The sequence below is a fragment of the Equus caballus genome, chromosome 10 (assembly GCF_041296265.1).
Source record: "Equus caballus isolate H_3958 breed thoroughbred chromosome 10, TB-T2T, whole genome shotgun sequence".
Lineage (NCBI taxonomy): Eukaryota > Metazoa > Chordata > Mammalia > Perissodactyla > Equidae > Equus > Equus caballus.
The window spans coordinates 88,130,929-88,137,292 of record NC_091693.1 but is presented as its reverse complement, the minus strand read 5'-3'; positions in this window follow the sequence as shown (position 1 = coordinate 88,137,292).

Genomic DNA, 6,364 nt, shown 5'->3' with positions numbered 1-6,364 from the left:
ATGGTCTCTGGCCACTTCACACTTACCTTGGGTCGTGCTCCAGAAGCAGCTGAGTGCTTATGGCTCGTGGAACCCGCCATGTTGGGTCTTCCCTTATCCTCCCTTCTGCTGCCCCGCTCTACTCAGCCATGCAGCCGAGGATCTCCTCCAGCACAGCCCTTTCCACGCTGACTAAAGGGTGGATCTGTGTGTCTGACTCTCTGAATGGTCACTCCTCTCTGAAGTCATGATTCCCAGCATGGAGCCTGGCACACAGAAGGGGCTCAAAATGATTTCCTGGAATGGAACGAGGTCTTCTTGGCTTTCTGGGGTATTTGTTACACGGCAAATGGTGGTAGGGGAAGAGGAGGGTTGGGCCGGGGGAGGAGATAATAATCTTTATCATTTTGTGTAGGATTTTGGATATGTGGGCTTGTTCCCAAATGCTGAAAACTGGAAGCCTCTCTGAGGTCAAGTGATGGTGTCGGATCCCAGCCGGTTCCCAGCTTCTACCTCCCCTCCCCTCTCCTTTCCCCGCCCACCCTCCTCCCCAGCTGAGGCCCCTTGACCTTGATCAGTTAAGTCAAGGACCAGTTCCAAGTGTCAGCAGGAAGAATTTCTGTAGCTCCAGTCTCTAAGAATCCATATCTTCATTCTTATAATTGGTCTGGCCCAAGCTCATCTTTGTTTCTGAGACCTAAGCCACATCTTGATCCCAAATTCTAGCACGTGAAACTCTGCTCCCTGTGCCTGAGGACCCATCTCCCCTCGCACCTGTTTCCTTCCAAGGAGTATGTGATCTCCAGGACTCAGAGCCAGCCCTGCTCTTGTCACTTCTTGTCCAGGCTCTGGTTCCTGCCTTGTGGAAGGGCCTTCTTCCTGCTGATGGACGTTCTCGATGCCATTTCCCTGCCTCTCCGTCTCTTTGATCTCTAGAAGCTCCTCCGGGCTCACAAGGCAGTCTCACTGATGTGTGTCTGACTGAATGCTGTTCGCCCCCACTCCGGCACTATCCCAGTTTCCATTCATTAAAACCAGTGGCTAGAATGTCTTAGCACCCCGGTGGACATTTCCTCATCTGTTCTAGCCCTTCCAAGTGGGCGAGTTTAGTTCCAAGAACTTCCCCCTCCCAGGCCATCCCATACTGTCTCAGGCCCCACGTCAACTAAGGGTGCCATTGGGTCTGTGCTGACACCACAACAGAGTCCCACCAGAGTGGGCCCAGGGGCTGCAGGGCTGCCGTGGCCCTGCCATGCTGTGCTCGGAGCTGATGATGACGAAAGTCAGGTGAGTGGCCATGAGGGTTTCCATTCTGTTTGTGACGTTTTAATTCTAAGCTGGACGATGGGCATCTGGGTGTCTACTACACTATTTCATAAGTAGGAAATACTCACATACCACCAGGGGAAAGTGGATCAGAGTGAGGGACGGGTTGACGCACGCCCAGGAGAGAGCTGAGAGGATGTGGATCACCCCTCCCAGTGGAGCCCCAGAGAGTCCAGGCTGGAGGCCGCAGGGGTGGAGGGCAGGAGCTTCAGGGGCACAAACAAGGATGGTTGGGGGGCCACACTTCTCAGACATCGGTGTGCTTCTGAGTCACCAGGGGTTCTTGTTAAAATGCAGATTCAGTTTCAGCGGATCTAGGGAGGGGCCTGAGTGTACTTTGGGGGATCAAGGAATTAGTAGCCACTTTGTGAAATCTCCTGCTCAGGGGCCTCCCCCACCGCCAACCCCAGGTCTAGGGAGCGGCTGGTGCAGCGTTTGTCCCTTGGAGAGACAAATGAAGCACTCCATCAGCAGGTGGAAGCCCAGCCTGGAGACACCTCCCGTGTGGTCGTTAGCACAAAGCCTGGGGTGACTCAGGGCCTCCACGTGCAACCTGGAGGGGACGAAGGAAAGGCAGCTCCGCCAGGAGAGACATCCACTGAGGAGATTCTCCTCCTGAGGGAAAGTGCTCCGCACGTGGATGGTTACGAGGGTACGAGCTGAACTGTCCACACATCCCAAAAGAAGCCGTCTCTGACCCCTCACACCCAGAAATGCAGAGTCAGTCTCCACCCAGTGACGGGTCTCGTGGGTCCACTGTCGTTCCAAACCACAAAAAGTAACTGTGCCAACTACTTATAATAATCAATCAACTACCTACAATAACAACCAATATGCTTTTTATTAAAAAATATTGGTGATCAATCAAGGATCATCATATATTTGTAAAAGAGAAATACCAAGATGTACGCAAGAGCAGCCAACCATGAGAGAAGCATGAAATGACATTACCAGCTGAGTTCGTCTCCTCAGAGAGACTTGAGAGGGCAGGAGGTTCATATGGAAGAAAAGGCCGCCATGCAAAGGAGCAACTGATAACCACGAAGGAGGCCCGGAAAACTTGAACCGTGGCTCCCCAGTTCCTTCTCTGCGTGGCTCCTGCAGGAGCCTGAGCCGAGCCCACACACTGGGAACAGAGCTGAGGGAGCAGATGGAAGAGGGAAAGTAGCAGGTTTGGAGGATGAGAATGAAGTGCCAAAGAAGGGCCAGCTCCTGGCGTGGCAGGCGGTAGCCAAAGAAAATGAGAATAAGACAAAGTGAGTTCAGAAGAAGCAAGGGAAACTGAGGAATGCAGCCAGCATCATCCAGCTCCTAAGGAGCAGCCCAAGCTGAGCAGTGAGGAGGGGAGAGTGACTCACCCCCCAGGGAGCCTGTGCACCTGCCAAGGATGGAGCAGGGTTGGTTTCATTTTTTTCTTTTAAAGATTGGCACCTGAGCTAACATCTGTTGCCAATCTTCTTTTTTACCTTCTTCTTCTCCCCAGAGTCCCCCAGTACATAGTTGTATATTCGAGTTGTAGGTTGTGCTTCTGGTTGTGCTATGTGGGATGCTGCCTCAGTGTGGCCTGACGAGTGGTGCCATGTCCACTCCCAGGATCCGAACAGGCGAAACCCTGGGCTGCCGAAGAGGAGTGCGCGAACTTAACCACTCGGCCATGGGGCCGGCCCCCAGGGTTGGTTTCTACTGCTAGGAAGCACCCCTTTCAAGGGGAGGAAGATGCGACCATGAGGCTCTGCCCCAGAGCCCCAGCCTTGACCTTGGAGCTGCCCTCACAGTGGACACCCTCCAAGTCAGTGTGGGCTTAAAGGGATGAGAGATGTTGGGAGATGCCCATTCTTCCCTTAAACAGTTCTGCCCTCAGGTCAGGATGGGCCAGGGTAAGGGTTCCCTCGCATCTGAAGCAGTGATACTAATATTCTTCTGAATTTATGGTTAGGAAAGGCTTACATACAATATCTCCTATGTATTTGTTTAATGACTAATTTTCCTTATACTATGTTAAAAACTTGGAGTCCAGATGATGACTAAGATGATAACTAAGATGATAACTAAGATGATGACTAAGATGATGACTAAGATGATAAGGAGCAATGACAGCACTGGGCTTTCTACTTCCTGAAGGGTCAGGTCAAGAAGCATCTGGAGACTTTCCTCCAGAGAGTGTCCCCACTGCCAGCTGTCAGAGTTGAGTGTCACAAATTCTTGGCATGGGCCCCCTCCTTGTGTTTCATTTCACAGATCCTATTTGGATAGGAGCAAAATCACGAAAAAAATGCGGAGGGATAGACTAGGAAAGACTGAATAATACGTGGTTAGGCAATGAATCTCAGCAACGTTGAAGATCCCACTCAGAAAGTGCAGTTTTGGGGACTACGATGCACGGGTGGGGATTAGTGTCATGTAGTGAGACAAGATTTATTGCATTTAGGAGCGCCCGATGACTTGTGAAGACAACATGTTCCCCAAGTGACCCAAATGGTGGCCCCATATACCAAATAACAAAGAGAACCACTCATTTCCATTGATCTTCTGGAAACAGGAGGCCCTGCCTGCACTTAAACAAGCTGGAAAAATAGCTCTGCCTCTAGGCCATGGAACAAAACAGCCCTGGCAGGTGACATAGGGAGAGGCAGAGTAGATTTTACGACAGTGGCCACAAGATGGTGGAGGAAATGGCTTGAGGCTTTTGGAGCTGCGAATGAGTTGGCTTGGAGAACATTAAATCTTAGAAAAAAATGTTTAGCAAAATTTTGGACCCTGGGGACACTAGATATTTAGCCTGTGATCTGCAATCATTCGTACATAATTTACTCTGTATTGTCTTGGACCAACAATGACTTTTCTAGAGATTAGGGATCTGTGCATCTGCACACACACCTGAAATGGAAATGCTAAAAGTAATAAGGAAGTTATTTCTTATTTTCAAATTTTCGTCTTTGACCTAACTGAAGAATTGACTACCATAGATATTAATGATTAACGATGCTCACCAATATGCAGATTTAAACACGGCCTATGATGACTTTGAAAATAACAATGTGAAACCACTGTTTTTACAGATGGCAGCACTGTCATCCAGGGAGGTCGATGGAAGTAGTGAGTGACGTTCCAGCACCTGACACCCGACAGGAAACAGGTAAAAGAAGGCGGGGGACAGTCAGCTCAGTGTGTAGAATTCTATGTAATGTGCACAACTGTCAAGTGATTCATAGTAAACCAGTGGGAATAAGTCCAAGTTTCTACTGATTCTCGGGTCCTGCCGAACGGGCAGAGCATGGGGAACAAAAAATCGGACTGTAAAAACAAAGTTGTTTGGATTGCTGCCTTTAGAAAACTGTTAGTCAGATATAAATAAAACACATTTATAGCTGTTTGTGAGCCATGTTTTAGTCCACCAAGAATAAAACTGTAGGAGAGAGACATAAGGACAAACTGATGCTTTCGTTTTTCTGACCCCCTGGGAATGTGACCTTGTGAGTCACCTATGTGAAAAAGCCTTACACGATTTGCTGTAAAGGTCAGTGACTAAAGAGATAACTTAAACATGCTACACACACCCATCATGACATAACTGAAACCAAAGGTCATTTACTCTCCCTTGGAGGGATGAAGTTGACACCGCCAGGGACTACAGACTCTGCCGCAGACGCAGGGCTGGATGCTTCCATATGGATGGCAGTGGACACCGACTTCAGAGATGGAGTAGGGGCCACTGTCTCCTCAGGCTCTGAGTGTCACACAACCAAACCCCCTCAGCCTGCTGCTATTATTTATTTTAACGCTTTTGGTGTCGTTTTTATTACAGAACACGTAAGAAATAAGACTAGCCAGAACTGGGCACAGACTCAGGATATTCGATGGATATTGCTTTGCCGAAGCTTCTGGCAGGACACAATGCTAGACTCGATTATTGAAGACTAAACTTAAAAATAAGGGAGAACATTGGCCCCTAAATGTTGTAGCTGGTATTGCAGCTAAACACAAGGATAAATTGGCAGCCTCACCAGTTGGATAGTTAGTCTTAAGGAAATCTTATTGATGAGCACACAAAACATTTCACATTTGTAAGTCCACAAAACTCACCTACACACACTGCCCAGCCACGGGACTCGGTATGGGTTTTGATCTTTTTCCTTGGACTGATGATAAAGCCCCAACTAAACTGAAGAAGATTCTTCTCACTTGGCAAATACACAAGGCCTCAAAGCTATGGTCACCGCCAGATTTGGCTTGAATCTGAAAGCATTTGTTTCCAGCAGGATACAAGGTCAATGTACAAAAACCTGTTTGATGTCAAACAAATGAAACGAAAGCATAAAAAATTGCTGAAAGAAATTAATGAAGACCTGAAAAATGGAGACAAATTCCCTGTTCATGGGTCAGAAGGCTCACTATTTTTGAGACGTCAGTTTTCCCCAATTTGATCTATAGATTCGGTGTAACCCAACTCAAAATCTCAGTCAATACCGTTGGTAGAAAGTGACCAGTTGATTCTAAATGCATATGAAAATTCAAAAGACCTAGCATAGTCAAAATACCTATAAAATAAAGACAAAGTTGGAGGGCTAGCTCTATATGATTTCAAAAAATTCATAAAGTCATAGTAATCAAAGCAGCATTGTACTGATGTAATGATAAGTCAATAAATAGTGGAAAAGAATAAAGAGTCCAAAAGTAACTAATATCTATAAAGAGACTGCTTTTGAACATATGCAAAAAGGCAATGCAATGGAGGAAAGATAGTCTTTTCAAGAAATGGTGAAGGATGATCTTTTTCAACTTTTTCAACTAATGGATATCTATGTCCATAAAAAAAATAGTTAAATAAATAAGCATAATTCATATCTCACACCATACACAAAAATTAACTCAAATTAGATCACAGATCTAAACGTAAACCTTAAAACTGTAAAACTTAGAAGGAAATATTTGTGACTTTAGGTTAGGCAAAAATTTCTTAGATCAATACCAAAAATATAATAAAGGAATACATTGATAAATTGGACTTCATAAAAATTAAAAACGTTTGCTCTTCTTCAAAAGACACTGGTAAGGGTGC